The 20,739-nt window shown below is 57.0% G+C and overlaps 1 protein-coding gene across 5 annotated transcripts in view; it reads left to right on the top strand.

Annotated features, from left to right (window-relative positions):
- Positions 1-20,739, top strand: part of GLI2 (GLI family zinc finger 2) — a 250,116-nt gene that overhangs the window by 70,329 nt on the left and 159,048 nt on the right. Inside the window, exon 1 of one of the 5 annotated variants that reach the window (XM_046659502.1) lies at positions 18,023-18,043. The exons of the other annotated variants lie outside the window; for them this stretch is intronic. The gene's annotated coding sequence lies outside the window, so the exon portion shown is untranslated. Of the gene's footprint in view, positions 1-18,022; positions 18,044-20,739 lie in introns of those variants that run through there. 5 annotated transcript variants of the gene reach the window in all.

Genomic DNA, 20,739 nt, shown 5'->3' on the forward strand with positions numbered 1-20,739 from the left:
CCTGATCTGAAGCCCCCTTAGGAACCAGAAAGAGAATGAGTCCAAAGCAAGGAGATAGGATGTAAGGGAGGTGGCGTCCCTGGGGGCAAAGCTTGGGAACCCAGATGGGAGCTTCTAGGTGTTCGGGAGGAGTGGCAGGCATGTCTCATTCTTGAGTGGGGCTGGAGCCTCTCCATTTCGTAGAGGAGGCGAAGATGCGGTGGCGATGGGACTTGCCCAAGGCCGCCAGCTGCTTCAGCAGAGAGCCAGGTCTGGGGCTCGGGCTCCCGCCCCTCCCATGGGGAGAGTCTCTTTCAGATGTTTACTTTTTAGATTGTGAGTTTGCACTGTTGGCAGGTGATTTGGGCCTTAGACCCCAGCCTGCTGATACTCTGGGAAGCGTCCAGTCTCTGCACTAGCCTGAGACGGGTCTCCTCGTCTGTCCCCGAGCCTCAGCTCCCTTGTCTGTCCAACGGCAGACAGCACCTGCTCTCTTCCAGACAGCCACTTCTTTGAGGTCAGTGCTGTGACTTATTTGCAAAAGTCACCTGGCTCGACTGGCCCCTGTTGCTTGACCTCCCTTAGGTCAAGCTCCACCTGCTGGGGGCTGGGTGTTTCCCTCAGAGTCGCCATCTCCCTGAGCCAGAACTGGAGGCAGAAACACCTGTGTGGAGCGGAGCAGGGCCTGTTCGAGGGAGAAGGCAGCAGGGCGGTCAGCCTGGGGGGTTCGTGGGAGCACCTGGCGGCGCAGCTCCGGATAGCGGCTGGTGGGCTCTTTCCCAGTCTCTCTAGCCCTTGTGCTAACACTTTGGAGGCCGTAAAGCTTTAAAAACACATTTTGGCTCAGAGCTTTTTTTCCCTTTAATTTTTAAAATGGTGTAATTTTAAAGGCAATTTGATTCAGATGTTTCTCATTGCTTTATACCGACACTGCCCAAATGCTGTCGTATTTTCCTCCCCAACAGTGGCTTTTCTTTCCAAAAATGTTTCTGAACCCCTCTGTGTGCCTCAGTGGCGTACCAGGGGGCCCAGCCGCTCCGAGCCTCCGGGCTGGGACAATCGGGAAGGCTGGAGCCGTCAAACTCAGAGCTGGGTCTGGGTCTGATGAGCTTTGCTTGTCCCAGAGTCAGGCAGCCCGACAACTTTAGAAATCCTGTGACGTGCCTGCAGTGGCCAACACTAATGGTCACACGAAGTGCCTACTGTGTACTGGGCCAGGGTCCTCCTGGCGTGGGACCCCAGCAGCAGCAGCAGCCTTCCTGTGAACTGGGCCCCACCCCATGCAGACCTCCTGAAGCAGAGCTGCTGGGAATGGGGCCAAGCAAGTGGCTCTGATGACTGCAGCGTTGGGCCCCCGGGGTTCCAAGTGCACGAGGCGGGCGGGTGTTTCCATCTGTGAAGTGGGAATCATATGCAGAGCTGCTGGGCAGAAATGATGGGACACATATCACGTGCTCCCACCTGCCCGGCACAGGCACTTGGTGGAGAGTGGCTGCTCCTGCCGCCTCTCGTCTCACAGCAGTGCCACGGAAGAGGAAGCAGCAGCCCAGACTCGGGAACCGGACCACCTGGGTGAGGCCGAGCGCCCATGCCCCGGGCGGGTCTGTGCCTCGGTTTCCTCATCTGTAAAGTGGATGTAATGGAACCTGCTTCCCAGCGTTGTGAGAATCACTCGAATTAGCATGCTGAAGTCTTGGGCACAAAGGCGGCTCTCCGTGAGGTCCACATTAAGTATTTGCTTGGTTAACTATTGCCAGTTTTCCTTTCCTGGGTCTGCGGCCTCTGCCTGACTCAGAAAGTCTCCTCTTTGCCGGTAACTGTTGTTAGCTGACCCGTTGAGGCTGGATGGTTGGTGGGAAGCCTGGGTTTCTCTCTAGAGTGGAGAAGGGAGCCCTGGGCTGGGAATCAGACCAGGTGGCCTTAGCGGGTCCCTGGCCTCCTAACAGCTTCCTCCACTGTACACTGGAGGGGGAGACCAGACCAGAGGGTGCCAAAGCTGCCAGGCCTTAGAATCTCCTGACACCGCTGGAGTCAATACAGACTCCCAGGTTGCCCCAGACCTGCTGAAATGGACTCTCCCGGGCTGCGCCTGGGCGTGTGTGTGTCTAACAGGCTTCCCAGGTCGTTGGATGTAGTTGGTTCAAGGCATGACTAGATCCTGGAGGTGGTGAACTAGCAGTGGTTCGCACTGGCAGGGTTATTGTTAACTAGGGTTGAGCACTGTCTGACTCTCAGCACAGTGCTCCCTGACTGCAGGAGGCCTCTGTGCCACCTAAACTCACACCGGCCACCCCTTCCTCTTGTTCACTGGCCCTGTGGGCTTATTTGAAAGTTTCTTCGAGGCCCATTTTTGCTTGAGGTGAGGCGTCCACGTCTGTCCTGGAATGCTGTGCAAATATCAGAATATGGAAACGACTCAGGCGGTGACCATTCCAGCGGAGCTGCCCAGAGCCAGGAAACCCCCTGAGTCACGTGGACCTTACTGTGCCCTGTCATTGATGGATACTTCTGAGTCCCTGGTCTCTTAGCTCCCTCTCTGTGTCTGTGGCCCCCAAACCCCGGGATGCCCCTGTGGGCAGGGTATCTGGTCACCCCAGCGCCCCCAGCAAGGCAGACACCCGATAAATGATTGTGGAGGGAATGGAAGCAGACTGATGCTGTTATGGCAGGTGTGTGCCCATGGGCTGGTGCGGCCAGCTGCCTCTGAGGCCCTGAGGTCCCCTGGGACGAGGGTCATTAGGGGCTGCCTGCTCCTTGGCCCCAGCTGCCCTCCTGAGGCCCCTTGGACAGCAGGGACCTTGCTGGGTGGGCCAGCCTCCCTCACTTACCTGAGCCACTCGGCTGGGGCCACACACCTTTGCCTTGGGCCTGAGGATGCACTCAGGCATGACTAAGTGGGCAATTATTCTTATTTAAGTGATTTCCAGGATTGCCGTGGATGCTGCTTCTGAGCTTGTTTTTACGGCCCAGCCACGTGGAACACCAGTTCCCATCAGACTTTCTCCAGAAAGCAGAGCAGAACGTGCTTCTCCCTGATAGCTTCACAAACCCAGGGCATGGCCACCCAGGCATTTTTCAGGTGCTTCTGAATGACTCTTGACAACGTCCTGTTGTGGTCTCAGGCACGAGGGTGTACTGGAGAGCCAGGGGCCTGGGGCGGAGGGTGGCAGAATGTCGGGGGAAGGATGGGGCTTGAGGCCAGTGGGGCCGGGCCTCCTCCCAGCTCTCCACGTGTTAACTGTGTGCTCTGGGGCAGATCAGACCTTCTCTGAAGGCCATCAAGTGGAGATAATAAGGGTGACTACTCTGGCTACAGTGAGGTGAAACAGGAGAGCATTTGTAGAGTGGCTAGCAGAGTGCCTGCAGAGAGCAGGACGAAGTAAATGTTACTGATGGAAGTCTGGGTGAGCTTTTCTCTCGTGTATCACAGGCTCATGCTCGATGCTGAGCCCTCAGGCTCAGAACGCCACTCAAGACGGCTGCCGTCTAAAGTCAGAGCAGATGCCCTGCTTGCCCCTGCCACAGCAGCTGTGTTCCCTCCCCCTCCACGGCGCTCTAGGCGCAGCCCAGGGTCTGTGCTCTGGGAGCCTTCGCTGGCCCTGCCTGCCGCTCCCCTCGGTGGTGGAGGCTGGTGCACAGATGTTTGTACTTCGGACCCATGTTGCTGTGCTTTGGCTGATGCACGTCAGCTGGCAAGCTCTGTCCACGCAGAACAGAAGCATCGAGGGCATTGTGGTGGCTCCCGCTCCAGTTCGCTCCCCGGGGCCACGGCGCCCCCTGCGGACATGGCCTCAGTTCTCATGGTTCACTGTGGACGTGCAGCTTCTGCAGAGCCGGGGGAAGCTTTACAGTCATTGCCAACATAGAACTGGAAGAAGCGTTACGGAGCATCGAGTTCGAATCTGCTCATTTTACAGATGTGGAAACTGAGGCCCAGAGACAGTGAAGCATAAACGGTCACCGAGTGACTCCCTTGGGTCTGGAAACCAATTTCCCAGGAATTGCCCATGGGATGGGACACAGCTGCCCCCAAGTCCTGCCGCCCTCCTGGCCCAAACCCCCTCTTCCCAAAGTGACGGTGTTTATGTTAGAAACATTTTTCTGATGTTTGGTTTTGTCAAAACTAATTTTAGCATTTCTAAAGCTTGGTAGAAATACAGCCTCATTACTTTGATGTCAGTGCATAGTTTACTATTAGTAGATTCTGGGGTTTATCATTTTAGTCATGTTTAACACGGCTGCACAGGCATGCACTATTAAATCTGGCTTATTTTACATTCCTGTCCGGAATTATTTATTTGTAACAATTTCCTCTCTATCAAAAGACACAGCTAATGCTGTGTTTTAATGTGTTATTTACACACAAAATAACCTATTTACAACTCTGCGTGCGCCAGAGGGAGAATGGATGGGCCCCAGCTTCCTGCGTTCTGCTACGTCGGAGTTTAACAATCTGGTTTGCTAATAGAACCATTTATCATGGGGGTGGGGAGGATAATTTATTTTATGTTTGTGGCCAGGTCTCACCGCCTCTGATCTTCGGAACATTTTGAAGATAATGAAGTCAGGCCTGGTGTTTGGGGTGGATGTGGGACACCTGGAGGAAGAAGGGGACCCTGGTCTTCCCGAGGTGGCCTGGGTGCCTCTGGGTTCCCTGAGCCCATATGTGCATCCCACAGATGGTTCCAGAGCATTGCTCAGAGATGCGGTGATGGCAGAGACCCTGCCTCTGCCCTCTGGGAGCTCCCAGTTGGAGGTGTCGGGGGACCGAGAGCAGAACACTACGGGGACACGTGGGAGGCCAGACATGTCCTGCCCGGGGAGCTTCATGGGGCGGCAGCGTCTGAGCTGGGCCTTTAGAGACGTGCAGAGTCTCATCAGGAGGACACACGCATGGGTGGGCATTGGGGGGCGGCAGCAGCAGAACGGCCCCTCAGGAGTGTGGGAGCTTGGGGGTCAGCGTGTTGACCACTATAGCTCCAATGTGGGGGTTGGGGTGGGGCCTGAGAGGGGCTCCAGCCTTGGAGGCAGGTGGAGCATTCAGATTCTCCCCTTCCCCGCCCCCCAGGCTTCAGGGAATCAGCTACAGAGGTTTAAGGCAGACCCCTGCCACATCAGAGAACAGGGCAGCCTGCAGTGGGAGGGGGGCTTGGGCAGAGAGGCTGGAGGCAAGGAGTCCAGGGAGAGGTCCCGAGGTCTGGCAGCCAGGCCTGGCAGTGAGGGGCAGTGGCATCTGGGGCCCCATGGGACCGGGGAAGGAGAAGGCCTCCTGATTGCCCTAGAGTGAGGCCCAGGGGTGGCTGGGGCTCCCAGGGGGTTGTGTGGCTGCTTGACCTTGCAGGCTGAGGTCCTATGGCTCTGTCGGAGCCTCTTCTTTTATGCACACTGATGGGTAAGGAGAGAAAAGCAGTGCATTTGAACAAAGCTGCCGCCCTCTCTGAAACCCTGTGCCAGAACCAGAGGGGGCAGGTGGGGCTGGGTTGAGGGGAGGCATCCAAGAAGCAGGAGCCATAGTCCCTGTGCCCAACAGCTGTGGTCCCCATGGAGAAACCAGACACTCCCACTTGCGATGCTGATGCGGCCAGTGCCTGATGCCTGGGTGATCAGGAAGACCACAGGGAAGGAGTGCGGCCCCGAAGGGCTCTACCAGCTGAGTAGGGCCTTGGCCAGGCCCCTGCCTGCAGCCGTGCGTTCTCTCTGACCCCTTAGGATCCTACAGGGAGAAGCGCATGCTCTGCTCAGATGGTTGAGGAGAGGTTACCAAAGGGGTGTTGGCACAGGAAGCCAGGGCTTAGGGGAAGCCGCAGGGGATGGTGCACGGAGCAGCCAGCTCCCGGGTGGCCAGCGTGGCCGGGGGCGGAGGCTCAGGCTCCGACAGACGAGGTTTAAGTCCTTGCTCTGCCACTTACCAGTTGGGTATCCTTTGCTGTTCTGAACCCTAGGGTCTTCACCTTAAAAATGGACAAATGCTGGGGCTGGCCCCGTGGCCGAGTGGTTAAGTTCGCGCGCTCCGCTGCAGGCGGCCCAGTGTTTCGTTGGTTCGAATCCTGGGTGCGGACACGGCACTGCTCATCGAACCACGCTGAGGCAGCGTCCCACATGCCACAGCTAGAAGAACCCACAACGAAGAATACACAACTATGTACCGGGGGGGGCTTTGGGGAGAGAAAAGGAAAAAAAAAAAATTTTAAAAAAAAAAAAAAAATGGACAAATGCTTCCCTTTGGAGGGCTGGGATTGTAGATAACCAGCGCAGAGTGCTAGGATAGTACCTAGCATGTAGTAGACATTCTGTATATGGAATTGCTGCTATTAGTTTTGTTGTTATTGCTGTTACTATGATTAGTCATTCTAGAACTATTTCTGAGAGTGGCGTGTATGTTTCCAATAAATATTTGAGAGTGAGTGAATGAATGAATGAATGCACAGGTATCTGAACTGGGTCTTCACAAGGAGTAGCAGTTTGCCTGTGATGTGCAAGGAGGATTGGCTTTCTAGCTCGAAGAACAGCATGGGCAAAAGTCCTGAGGTCTGAGAATGATCCAACGTGGCTGGGGAGTGCTGGCAAGCAAGGCTGGCCCTGTCAGCCCTTGGGGAGGGGCTCCCTTCACTCTGCAGCTCCAGCGCAAGCCACTGTCTCTGGGCTGGGATGTCCTGTGAGGCCATGTCCAGAGATCTCTCCTGGGTCTGTGTCCTCTGGCTGCTAAACAGCCATGCGTGGATGCTGGAGGCCCGGACTGGCCCTGGGTGGGCGTGGCTTGTTTGGAGCCCCCTCCAGCTTCAGCTGGCTTATCTTCCCTCTCCTCCTGGGCAGACAGGGAGGGAGGGGGTTGGAGGGTCTCCCTCTTGAGAAACTGCCCTTGGCTCTTTTCCTGTGACTGTGGCCTGGCTGCCGTGCTCCCAGTGGGCATGGACTGCGGCCTGGGTTTGTGGGGTGGGAAGTCTGTAACCCTGACACCAGGCAGCAAGGCCTCTGGTCCGAGGAGGGTGATTTCTGCATCTGATTGTCCATCCCATTTTGAGCAGCGACAGTTGGAGGAGGGTTTGGGTTTGGTGTGGTGCTGGGCCGTGGACACCAGGCACAGGCCTTACACCTTCCTCAATCCCTGCCCTTCTGGAATTGAAGGGACGTGCAGGGAAGCATGGCAGAGCAGGTGGTCCTGCGTGGTGAGAAGATGGTCAGACCAGGAGAGCATCCCTTCCAAAGTGAGGGCCTGAAATCCACCCGTTAGCTGTCACCATGCCTCTGGGCTTGTGCAGAGGTCCACATTGTCCTTCTTCTGTCTTGGTGACTTAGGTTAGTGGGTACCAAGCTCCTCCCCAGTGACACCTAGATTCAGGCAGCCTCTGGCCAGAGAGCTGACCCACGGGAGCAGAGGCTCGGAAAGGGAGCACAAACTGCCAAGGATGCACATTGCTGCCTCTGTGAGTTCTCAGGCTGGACACGGGGGGGACCCCAGGGTCTACACACTGGTCACATCCCTCCTGGCTGTGCTGGGGACAAGGAAAGCAACAGGTGCCTTCAGTTAGAGGCATGCAGGTGTGGGTCCATAGCTAGGTACAAGTGTAGGCCTCATCTGTAAAATGGGCGTGATGAAGCTCACCTGCCAGCTTGTAGGAGTGAGGGTATGGCAGGTGGGCCACCAGGGGCTCCTGTCATATTCTCATTGGATAGTGGCCTCACCTGCTTGAGGGGCCTGTGGCAACTCCTGGGTGGATCATTAGCAGCCAGAGCAGTGTGGAGCTGTTCAGTTGCCCATCACCCACAGCGGTACCCACATGCCTGCCGGGCCCCAGCTCTCGGCTGACTGTGGGAGGGAGAGCCCAGCAGTTCCACTCTAGGTATATGCCCAAGAGAACTGAAAACATATGTTCATAAAAAATCTTGTACCTGGATGTTTATAGCAACATTATTCATAATAGCCAAAAAATGGAAATAACCCACATGTCCATTAGCTAATGAATGGACAAACAAAATGCAGTATATCCACATATGGAATATTATTTGGCTATAAAAAGGAATGAAATACAGATACATCCTCAAAATGTATGAACCTTGATAATGTTATGCTCAGTGAAAGAAGCCAGACACAGAAGGCCACGTGTGCATGATTCCCTTTATATGAACTGTCCCCAGTAGGCAAATCCATGGAGACAGAAAATAGATTCGTGGTTACCAGGGGCTGAGGGGAGGGGGGAGCGACTGCTCATGGCTATGGAGTTCCTTTTGGGGCAATGAAATGTTCTGTGATTAGATAGTGGTGATGGTTGCACAACCCTTTGAATAAAGTAAAAACCAGTGAATTGTGTACTTTAAAAGGATGAATTTTATGGTATGTGAATTATATCTCAGATTTACAAAAGAAGAAAGGAAGGGAGAGAGGGAGTGTATGAAAGGATGAAGGGAGGGTGGGAGGGAGACGGTGAGGGAAGAAGCGAGGCAGGGCTGGGAGAGGCTGTCATCCCTCCGGCCTGTGGCACCTGGGCCTGGCCCCTTCACGCCTGGAACCCCAGCATGAGTCGCCAGGCTATGTGAGCATCGCTGCCCATCAGGGAGGCCCCGGCTTCTCCTGGCCAATGAGCAGCCTCCCCAGCCAATTCTATAGGCTCCAGGAGCTCTAAAAATAACTGGAGTGGAAGGAGGGTGTTTAATGACAAAGTAAATAATTACATTAAGGGTGCGAGTGTAGATGGGAGCTGAGTAAATCACCGTAGCAAGAGCAGCACCTCCAGCTAACTTCCAGGCCTTTATCACCAGATACTGCCTCCCTCCAGCTCCGAACACTTGATCATGCCGGGGCTCGTGGGCTCTGCAGCAGTGGGGCTGCGGGGTCGGGTGGGGCTGAGAGAGATGGCCTGCCAGCATGCCAGGGTGGCCCCCGGCCCCACCTACTACTCCAGGGGGATGTGCCCTGGGGGTGGGAGAGGCATTGGGTCCCTGTCCTGCTGGACACGAGATGCTTTGCTGGGAAGGGCCAGGGCCTGGTGCTGCCCCCAGCCGGAGAGGGCCAGATTCTGCTGCGCTTCTGAGTGGGAGGTGCCTCAGGGGCCATCTGGTTCTCTGAGGCCCAGAGAGGGGAAATGGTCTTGCCAAGGCCACACAGTGAGCATGTGATGGATCCCAGCAAGGAGCAGATCTGGGACTCCCACACCAGCATGCTGTCCTGCACCAGGCGGGTTGCCCAGGAGGGGTGGGCCTTAGATGCTCACTGGCATCCCATCCTGTGCGTGGTGTCCCAGCCCCTTCAGCAGCATCTGCAGAGGGCAGTGCCAGGCAGACTGCAGCTCCCGGGGAGTGTCGGCGTCGGCCAGGGCTGGCAAGAGTAGGGTTGTGGTTGTCTAGCGCACCCTCCTGCCTCCCTGTCCTGGCCTGGGGCCCCCAATTTGCGCTGTCCCTTCATATCCTCTCTCCGTCTACACCGTGGGCTTACCCTGTGCTCAGTGAGTCTCAGCCAGTGACTCCTGCACTCTTCCTTCCTCTCCCCAGCCCTGTGCCCGCCCCTCAGGCCAGCTCTCAGCCAGAGGCCGTGGAGGATGGGCAGGCAGCCACACTTAATGCTGAGGCCCAGGAGGGACATTCGTGGTGTATGAGGATACAGGAAGAGGCCGTTCCTTGGCCTCAGAGGATGGTTCTTCCCTGATGGAAACCAAGTCGGGACGCTTGGTTGCAGGTGACAGAAACCAGCTTGGAGCCTCTGAAGCTGCATGGAGCTCTTGGCCTCCATACGGGGAAGGTGTAACTAGCTGAGCTTGAGGCTCCAATGATGTCCCCAGGACACTGTCTCCTTCTCCCGTACTCTGGGACGGCTTTCCTCTGGGTTGGGATTCGGGCGGCTTCTCCTCCCCAGGTGGTGAGAGTGGCTGCAGGTAAGCGTGGGCCTGACACCCCTGGGCTCTGATGGGAAGGGTCTCCTTTGGGGTGATCCCAGCAGAGGTCCTGGGCTTCTTCCTGCTGTCCTAGCCTGGGTCCCCTGCACCCTGTGCGCCCGTCACTGTGCCCAGGCCGCGTGTTATTACATGGGTCTCGTGGACATCTGGTGGTACAAGGAGGGTCAGCTTCCCTGACCTGCAGGGACTGTGCATGGGAGGGCGGCCCCATGCGATGCCGGGCGGGCCAAATAAAACTGCCCACTTCACTGCAGCAGTTGGTGGGTAGAGTGGGAGGACTCAGGGAGGAGAGAGCAGCTGTGGACACTCGCCGGTGAGCGATGAGTGGAGTCAGAGCTCCAGCTGCAGGAGCAGCCTCCTCCTTTGGGCCACATTGGGGTGACCAGGCCTGTCCCCCTTCCCTTGTTGTCCTTTTGAGCTCCCCCTGAGGGGACACAGAGAGCTCCTGAGAAGTCCCAGTGACAGCCTGACAGCAGAAATGCCAAAAAGTTCCAGAGTGGCACCTCTAAGGAGGCTTCCTCAGAGAAGAGGGGGCATGTGGGAGAGGCCCTGAGAAGGGGACGAGAGTGGAGGCCTGGGGTGGCGTGAGGTGGCACACATGGAGGGCAGGGACCACAGCGCCTGCCTGAGAGGAGGTGTCACGTCGGGGGTGGGACGAGACATGTGTTTGGAAGGGGGGCTTTGAATGGCTACCAGGGAGCCTTGGAGTCTGGAATATGAGTAGTAGGGAGCCATCGAAGGGCTTTGAGCAGGGGAAGGACGTTTAGAAGAAACTCGCTTTTTTGCTGGATTGACCTATACCCTGCGACTTGAAGTGTTCCATCCCCACAATGAAATGCAGGTCATTCCTGCTGGATTTCTTTGCTTTCCAGATCATTCTTCTTTCCTCCTTCCCTCTCTCTCTGCCTGCTTCTCTCTGTCTTTCGACAAGTGTTTATCAAGGGCCTCGTGCATGCCGGGCGAGATTCTATCACTGGGTCACGCAGAGAACACACCGGCAAGGGCCACTTTTCCTGCAACCGACAGTCCTGTTAGGGGTGAGACAGGCAGGTACCCACAGGAATGACCACACGGAGGAGATGTAAAATGAGCTCTCTGCCCTGGGCATGGGGGCGCGGTGGCGTTTCCCAGGGCTGTTGGATCCGCTGCCTCTTTCCGCCATGCTGGTCAGGCAGAGTGGAAGCCCCTTCCTCAGCTGGGGGAGAAGAGGCTGATGAGCTGCTCAGGTCGTCCTCATGCCAAGGAGCAGTGCCACCACCCGTGTGTGCCACGGCCGGGTCCTGCCATCCTGTGTCGGGAGGCGCGGCTGGAGTGGAGCCTACGGAGCCAGCCACCCCAGGTTCAGAGCTGCGGTGGTGGGAGCGGGGCGGTCCCTGAGGCCTGGTGTTTCATGGGGGGATGGCATGCCCTCCCTTGCTGGGCTGTGGGCAGGACTGAGGTGGAGGCCCCACGACAGGGCTGTCTTCACGGGGGCTCTGGACGCGCTGACTGTGGTGCAGCCACGGGGACCTCAGGCCCTGCCCTCTGTTTCTGAGGCTGTCCCCCTCAGAGTGGGCCTCTGGGGTATTTCCAGCTCTCAGGGGGCATCAGAGCACCCCTTGGTCTCTGTCTGGGGTCATCACCCTTCCCAGGCCTTCAGGCTGCTGGGATCCCCCTTCTCCTATCCCCATCCTTGACATGCAGGCCTTGTCCTCCCTCTGTTTCTGGAATGTTCCCTCCTGGACCATCCTGCTCACCTGTGTGGTTGGCCTAGCTGGGCTCTCCCCTCACCCCTACCTGTCTGTGTGTCTGTCTGTGAGTCCCTCCTCTACCTGTGTGTGACGATGAAGGTGAGAGTCCTTGTCAGCAGCAAGAGCAGGTTGAGGCTGGAAGGAGCGATGGTGGTTCCTCAGGCCCACCAGGCCCTGACCCTGGGGCGGGGGGGACACCTGGCCGTGGTGGAGCCTGTATCAGCCTTGTTCCCCTGGGGGAAGGAGACGGAGCGGGGGGTTATGGAAGTCGGCATGAGAGACCAGGGTCCTCTGACCCGTGGGGGCAATGATGCCCCAGGAGCACCGTGAGGTCCCGAGGAGGCCAATGCAGTCCCTGGGCAATGTCTGTGAGACCGTTCTGGAGAATTCTCAGCACGCCAGGGAACCCAGGTGTCAGGACTCTGCCGTGGGTGCCTGGACCTCACTAACGCTGGCTGAGTGACCTGGCGGGGCTGGGGGTCAGATGGGTTTTCTGTGCTCGCGTCCCCAAGGAGGAATCGGAAGCGTCCGGAAACTTAGAAAAATGAAACAAAACAAAACTCAGAGTCAACGTTTCCCTGTGCTGTGATCCTAGGGGCTCTGTCACTGGGGCTGAGGGGAGGGCTAGAGCGGCCTGGGAGGTTCTTCCCAGAGGAGGAGGGTGGAGACTCGCCTGTCCTGGAGCCTGCACCCCAGTTCCGGGAGGGGACAGCCTGATCCTTTCAGCTGGGTTGTGTCTGGGAGGGAGAGAGCCAAGCCCAGAGTCAGATTGAGCCTCTGGGCCCTGCTGGTGCTAGAACGTTCCAGCTAGGGGCTGCCGGGGGCAGATGGACCTGCTTCACTGCCAGCCACTTCTCCCACCGGTGGTCTCATGGGGACAGCTGCGTCTGCTCCTTCACCCTCCGGCGCCCCTTCTCACCCTGGCCTCACCACCTGTCTCTCCACTGCCTCTCGTTTTTCCTGAGCGTAGTCCCCTCTCCCCCAGGTCACCAGGCTGTGGCAGCCCCTGGGCCACCTCGTCCTGAAAGAAGGTCACCTCCAGCCTCCTCAGCCTTGGCAAGCCAGTCACCACCAAGAACTGTAGCAGTGTCATCCGATGCGGAGACTCCGAGAGCCCCTGGGATCTGTCCCACCCAAGTGGCCTGGGAGCCAAGGTCTGAACACCAGCCCCTGTCAGCCCCTGCTCCAGGCCTGCAGTGGCACTTCCAGCCTGCTGTGCAGTTGGCCAAAGGGCTTTGGAGGCAGGGAAAACCCTGAGACAGTTAACCACAGGTGCTAGTGGTTGGAAGTTGGTAAGGACAGGGGACGTGAGGGGGTACCAATGGCGTCTGCTACACAGAGAGAGAAGTGTGGGTACTTACAAGTCATGATTTCTGGGAGTTTAGGAATCCTTTCCTGTGTCCCTGTCAGTGATTTCATCATTAGGGATGAATTCTGATGGCTTAAGAGTGTATGAGTGTGGTACGATGAATACGCCCTGGGAAGGTGGTAAACAACCTGGCTGTTGGCAGACATCAGTGCCTCAGTGGGAATGAGTTTATCAGATTCTGTATTGAGAGTAGGGTTTGATGGGGAAGAAGATAGGAGGACAGGACTGCTGCTGCTTAGAGAAAGGGCCAGAAATGGACTGAGGGTCCTGACAATCCCCTTGGTGCATCCTCGGAGACAAGCTCCTGTGTCTTGCCTTCCTGAGGCCTATTAGTGCCCAAAGCCCAGAGAAGCAGGGACAGGGGGACCGGGATGGTTCTCCCAGCCTGACCTTCTGGAATAGAGGAGACCCCAGACCCTGAGCCCCAGGGATGAGCCTGATTTATAAGCCGTCACTAAAAATATACACAGTGAAATGAAAGCTCTGCCGCGGCAGCGCGGGCTCTCACCGGCCGCTGTAAAGATAAGTAACGGCAGTTATAAGGCCGCTTCGACCCTTACCTTTGGGGCATAAAGGGGCCTGTGTGGACAGTAAGTCTTTGGAGAAATGTTGACTCGTAAAAGCATGGGGAAGCCCGGGCGAGAAGGCGTCCCAGCTGGCGGCCACTTGGCCTTTATGGAGCCGCAGCCCGTCTGTAACAGGAGCCACAAATCACCGCGCCCCATCCTGAAGTTGGGGTGGGAGTGAGTTCAACCTGATGCAGCCCTCCAGACAGCCCCCCAACTCCCCTCCCGCAGCCATGGAGGGGACCATGGGTGTCTGTGGTGGCTCCCCGGCCGGCATCATGGGCTGAGTCCACGCTCTGGGCACACTCAGCCCCTGCCCGCCTCTTCGGCCGCATGGCGTCCCTCCATGTGCCCGCCATCCGTGCCTCTGCCCCTTGGGGCGGCTCTCCTTTTCCTGAATGCCCTCGTCTGCCCTTTACCAGGAGGGACCCTGCTTGTCCTTTCAGGGCCATGTGCACACGCCTCATGGTGCCCTAGACACCCAGCCCTGTACTGGGTACAGTCTGATCAGGGGTGCAGAGCCACTGTGAGTGACACACGACGGAGTTGTGACAGGACGGGCCGCGCCCAGCGGTGGGAGCCGTGGAATCTCGGGAAGGCTGCGGCCTCTGCATCCGGTGTTGGGCCAAAGTTGCTGTGGGTCGATGGGATCTGCAGTGGGAGGGAAGGCTGGGCGTGACATGGAGGAGAGTGTGGATAACCCAGAACCCGTGGGGACAGTTAGGGCTCATGTCTGTCTCCCTCTGCTGCCGCCCAGCCTCACACTGGACAGACGCCGGGCGGGGAGCTGCACAGGAGCCTTCCCTGGGAGCTGTGTTTGCCGCTGGCCGGAGCTCTGGGAGCTGGAAGAGCCAGCTCTGTCTGTGGCGCCAGGGTGCCCTGAGCAGCGAACATGCCCCGAGCGGAGGGTGGGCGTACCTTCTGCCCCACCTCCACCGAGGCTTCCCCACCCTGAGCTCCCTCAAAGGTTACGGAGGACCCCACAGAACTTTTGTTTATGTGGGTTATATCTATCGGTACTTACCTTACTAGAAATTTAAAGTGATACAATTTTAAAGTATTTGAATTTTTATTCATTTGAAAATAACAGTGATGAAGCCATTATTTTATGAAAAACAACCAAATTCTTAAAATAAAAAAACTTAGTGAGAAGAATGGGAGTATACTTCATAAATTTCTTTAATTTCTGGCTTCATAGGAGACGACTCGATTCTCCTATCTGCTTTTGCATTTAGTCTCTTGCCATATGTTGTTTTAAATGAAATATGAAGAAGAAATTGGTCCTCACACAAGATAGAAAGTTAGGAAGGGATATTTTAAAAACCTTTTCAGCCAATATTCTTCTTTGATAATACACCAAAACTTTAAGTGGGTTGTTTCTTAAACGTTACTTGCCACGTGGATTCCGAAGCTGCATCAAAGACCTTGCCCTGTTCTGCCCATGAACACCGGCGGTCCGTGTTGCACTTTGAATGGATCCTTTTCGCCCGTGTGTTATTTTCTATCGCCGCACTTTGGTTGTTTGGGAATATTGGCTCACACAGCCGTGTGGATGTCGGGATGCGCAGCGAGGCAGTGAGAGGGAGACCGATCAGGTCTTGGTGTTATGATGAAATGCAGGGACTTTGCCGCTGCTCTGGACGACGACCCTGCTTACACCCTCCGTCCTCCAGGTCTCACTCGGAATCCAGATGAGGCCAACCCTGGCCGCAATCCTGCTGAGAAGGGAGTGGTGGGAAATGAAGTGTCAGCGAGGCTACGTTGCCACAGCACAGAGCCGCCCCTGCCACCCACCGCGGGTCTCTCCCTGGAGCTCCCCCTGCACCCCTGTACCCCCTGCCCTCTGGTTGCCCTCTCTCTCCTCCCCGTTGTAGCATCATCCCTGATGGGGCCGTCTGTGCTCCCTGTCTACGAGTCCACGTCTGTCAGGACCAGGTCCCAGCCCCTCGCCCAGGTAGCTCCGTGAGGTTCCGTGCTGCTCGGTCCAGTGGGTGGTCTGCACTCCTCCTCTTACAGTCTCCAGCAGTCTCCTTCCCTGGCTTCTGGACCCCGCGCCCGCTGTGTGCTCCCCTGTCCTTCCCTTCTCCCTTGACCAGAGGCCCCAGGGGTGTGTCCTCAGCTCCCTCCTCTTCTCAGTGGAGCCTCCTTCATAGGCCACCTCCTCATCTGGGGGTCAGAGGTGTCTGCCCCGTGACTCCCATGCTCATGTCATTGCCTCCAGACTGGCTCACCTGATGGCCTACCCGACAGCTCACCTGTCCTCGGACTCTGTGTATCCTGGGCTGGCTGCCCAATGCTCCTTCTCCACCTGACCCAGACCACTGGTTCCCCTCCAGGGCCTCCTCTGAGGGGACAGCATCATCAGCCCCTGACTAGGGGAAACCTAAGAGACCTAAGCCACCAGATGGCCCGGCAGTCAGGATGCCCCAGGACCTACCGTGGCTGCACCGTCCTAAAGCCTTTGTGCCCCACTCTTACCCATGAGGCTCTGAGGAGTCCCCCAACCTGCCCACAGGTCACCATGAGCCAGGGGAAGACTAGGATTCGATGGGGTCCTGGGTACAGAGCCTGTGCTCCTCCCCTGCCCCGTGCCTTCCCAGGCATCCTGCTCTCAGTTCAAGTGACCGTTTGGCCCTGTGCATGTGTCTCGCAAAAGCCAGAGCTGCCTGAGCCCTGGGCCCAGCCCCTTGCAGAGAGGCGGCGGGAAGAGCCAGAACACTCCAAAGAGCTCCAGCATCCATCCCCGTGGGGTGGCGGCGCCTCCTCCAAGCCTGAGGAGGTGGAGGCGGGTGACAGCACCTGCCCTGGCACTCACGGGCCTGTGTCTGATACCAGGGCTGCTTTTTGCTTTTTTTGCATTGAGATTTTTTTTCCCATCTGAGAAGAAATCTCTAAGAACACAGCCCTGCTCCCTAGCAGAGGTCAGGGTGTGTGCTGATCTTTTCAGCTGGCTGGGTCCTCAGCAGGTGCTGAAGGTCTCAGGCATTTGGGGCACACAGAGCAGGGAGCCAGGCTGGGCCCTGACGCCGGCCACCTCCTTACAGAGGGGGTGTCTGCAGGTGGGAGTGAGGCTGTCTCTTACTGCAAGACCAACAGGGTCTGCCAGCATGCTGTGTCCATCCCTCCATGCCCCCTGCTCCCTCCCTGCACCCCAACCCAAACACAAGGCCTGCGGAGCCTCCATGTTTGTCTGTGCTCCCAGGCGAGTCTCTGCAGGGGACCTCTCCCGCCTGAGTGTCTTCCTCTAGGCCCTCTGCCTCTCAAATCCCAAGGCTCCTTCAAGGCGGAATTCAATTAGTCAGTTCTGTTTCATTCAAAAAGCATTTGGATGTTTATGGAAGGCCTACTGGGTAGCATGTTGCCAAGCCCACCCGGCTGTTCAGTGGCTGTTCAGACCTGACAGGAGGTGATCAGAGTGCCAGCGTGCAGCCCTGGAGAACGCTCCTGTATCCTATGTCCACCGCTGTCTTCCTCTCCCTTCACCATCCTTCTGCCAGCAGCTGAATCCCAGAGGCAGGGCCAGAGAATTCCACTATATGAGCCTTGGTCTCAGGAACAGTGCCTCAGAGGAGCTTTGCAACAGGCGGTTTCTTCATCTAGTTTCAGGCATTCACTGGTCATTGTGTCAGTCACTGTGCAAATACCCCACCATCTACGCCCCAAGGGAGCTCACCAGCCAGGAGGTTAGCGTGTCAGAATGGTTAGGGCTTTGAGAGGTCAGCTCCAGATGCTTCTTCCTGCCCCTGGAGGAGGAGAGGCAGGGAAGGCTTTCTGGAGGAGGCATGACTGAGCTGGGTCTTGAGGGATGAGTAGGAGTTCACTAGGCAGAAAGGTGGGGCATACAAACAGAACATGAGCATAAGCAGAGGGAAGGGTGGCAGTGGAGATGATGTGAATCTGGATACTGTTGATCGTTTTGCTGAGGAGACCTTCTCTAGCAACTTCTCCTGAGGCATCACACCCCAGAGAGACTGAGGTTGACAAAGGCAGGCGAAAGAAATGTCCAGGGGGTCCCTTTTGCCTTCTGTCTGGTTTTCTCAGCTGAGTCTGAGTTCCCGGCTCTCTTAGAATCAGGGCGGTGGAATGAGGGAGGAACCGTTTCTCTTCCCCTCACCCGCCCAGGCCCCGCTGTCTCCTCTAAGCTGAACTCTCAGCTGTTGCCCTCAGATTTGCTGAATTCACAGCGATTCGGCTCCGGGGCCCCTGTTAGGGGCACTGTGAGTTCTCCTCCCAGTTGGACGCCCTGGAAGCCGAGAGGGTTAACCCACCAAGCCAGCTGGTGAGCATTAGTCCCCTCTCCAGGCGCTAACGTCAGAGGCTGATGCCGGGGAAAGAAGCTGGTGGCAGAGAAGACCCAGGGCTGCCTGCCGCTCTCCCCCGGGTGGGCTCCTGGCCTGGAACTGCGCCCTGCAACCCCAGGGAGGCTGGCTGTGGGCGTGTGGGCCTCCGATGACCCGTGGGACGTCAGCGGGCCATCGTCTACGCGCGCTGTGTGTGCCTGCCGTTCTTCTTGTGAGTTCGCCTGCCGCGGGGGCAAAAACTTCCGTGGAGAAGGAAAGGGAGTGGGTGCAGGAGACAGTGGCTTCTCTCCCAGTGGGGAGGGACTGACCTTTCCTTAGACACACGCTCAGGTGTCCCTCGCCCAGGGGCCTGTGCCATCTACGCGGCGGAGCGGGCAGGGAGCATGGGGCGTGGAGGAGGAGCCCTGGCCGACCCTGGTGTGCAGTCCCGAGCGAGCTGCCGAAGGAGCAATTTGCTGAGGTGGCTTAAGTGCATGTTTTCTCAATCTGTCTGTGACCAGGAGGCCTTTCGAAGGGGTTGCCATGTGCAGACTCATGGACTGGTGTGTGGCCTCGCTGTGGTTTCAGATGCCTTGCCAAGAGGCAGGAGCAGCCCCCTCCCGGGAAACGGGAAAAGTGTGTGCGGGGCCCAGCACAGCAGCCTGGGCCGGCCGCTCCTTCCCGCCTGGCAGCTGGGCTCGGTGTGGCTGGCCGGCGTTCCCGGGGACGCCTGTGCCGGGGAGGTTTTGAAGGCTGCAAAGGTGCCCACGGCCCGGTGATTAACTGGCTCCTGGACTTCATGGATCGAGTTTGCTAGACTTGGTGTGTGATGTATTTTCCTGTTTTGACTGCATGATGGGAGAAAAATGTCCAAATTAGGGATGGGCCCGTGGCTCAGCCAAGCAGCATAATGAGTGAACTTCCACTGTAGAAGAAACCAGCAGATCCCACAGACTTTTAGGGCGACTGAGAGGGAATCTCAGCTTTGGGGATGGTGTTTGTTGTTGCTTTGGCCTAGGCTGTCAGACCCGCGGAGGGGCTGGTAAACAGCATCTGGCAGGCATCTGACCCCCGGGCCCAGCCTCACAGGCATGTTGGGGTCCCCGGGACACCTGGCTGAGAGGTAGATGTGAGGGTGAGGAGGAGAAGGCGCCTGGCCCGTCCCCCTTCTTTTGCCCCTCCTTCATTAAGGGATGGGGGACTGACAATCACAGCTACTTGGAAAGACCCTTTTTTCTGCTTTGCCCCAACCAGCCCTGTACGAGGTTCCTCAAGTCTGTGCTAGACCCCAGGGGCAGATGCAGTCCCCTTTTACAGATGGGGGAGCCGAGGCTCTTACTGTTAGGTGGCCTCCCCAGCTGGACTGCAGTGGGGTGGGTCACGTGGAGCCTCCCTGGTCTCAGCAGGCCCTTTCCCCGTAGCCGGGCCACCATCCATGGTACCCCGTGGATGTCATGGCTCAGACTCCATGGGGCAGGGCAGAGAGTGGCCTTGGGGAAGCAGACTGCTGGTTGACCAGTCTTTGCTGTGTCCCACGCCTCCGACTTGGAGAGGAGGCTGCTGTGGCTCAGGCCCGGCTTAGTTCGTGTTCCCGCTCTGCCACTGGCCAGCTGCTCGGGACTTGGAGCAAGTAGCTTTGTTTCTCTGGGCCTCAGTGTCCATCTGAAAGTGCCCAGCTGGTGGGGGCAGCGATTACTACAGGCTGTTATCAGAGAAGCTCTTGGAACAGGGCCTGGCAGGAGAGATGCTCGAAGTCTGGTGTCTGGGAGCAGTCTTCCAGAGCATCACTGGTCCCCCGGCCGCACTGTGGCTGCAGTGCCCTGCACACAGCAGGCGCTCCAGGCAACACCGGGAAGCAGATGTGGGCTGTAGCTCGAGGCACAGGGACAAAATGGGTTTTTGGAAAAATGTTAGCGGGCAGCCTGGTGGGCTGAGGGCTCCAGAACTTCATGTTGTCAGGTCCCCTGCCCTGAGCCTTGCCCCCATCCCAGGGACTCCTGGAGCCCACTTGCCACAAATAACACCGAGAGAGATGGTGGCATCCCCCTCTTCCGCCCCTTACTATACAGCTGAAGGTTGTAAGGACAGAAGACAAGGATGCGCCTGCAAATTACATGTTTTTTTCTGATTATTAAACAATCTAAAAATTTGATTAACTCAGAAAAGCACAATGAACATTATTGCATTCTTACCCAATTCTACCTCCCATCCTTCATGTGTTAGCGTATTTCTTTCCAGTTCTTTCTTTCTATGCAATCATTTCTTTTTTCAGTGTTAGGTGCAATTAAGAAAATTAAAAAAAATACCTCCTTGGGCTTTGGGAATCCAAAGCTTCAGAGGAAATGGTACTGATGCAACCAAAATAGCTAATTTCCTGTCTGATTTTATTTTAAATACATGCCAAATCCATCTTTTGCCTCTTACCCTGGCTCTTCTGCAGATACCCCCAAAACTTCCCCCTTCCCCAATGAGCGTCTTCATGGAGTGGTCCAGGAGTGGCAAGCCAGAAGGGTGTGGGGGCCCTGGACAGGTGTGCACAGTCTGCACTGAGAGGCAGGTGGAGGGTGGCAGCCTGGTGTTTCCAGGGTGAGGCGGTGTCTGACATGCAGCGGGCTGCCGCTGTCTTTGGTATGCTGTTTGGTCCCTGAAATTAATGAGTTCTGCAGGGACACTCCGCAGTAGCTAAAGATCATTTACCTGAATTGCTTTTTAATTTCTGCTGTGGGAAGCTACCCCTGGCGCAGTTTAATTACATTATAATTTACAGCAATCCCAAATCTATAAATTTAGCCATAGTGGTGGGGGGAAGGGGCCGGAGCCATGTGGGGGCTGGGGGAGAGAGGACCCCCCCCCACCATCATTAAATTAGCCTCTGTTTCTGGGTGTAGGTTCTAGTGACCGGGCAATTGTGGAAGAGGCAGAGAGGGA

Source organism: Equus quagga, chromosome 4, assembly GCF_021613505.1.
Source record: "Equus quagga isolate Etosha38 chromosome 4, UCLA_HA_Equagga_1.0, whole genome shotgun sequence".
Taxonomy (NCBI): domain Eukaryota; kingdom Metazoa; phylum Chordata; class Mammalia; order Perissodactyla; family Equidae; genus Equus; species Equus quagga.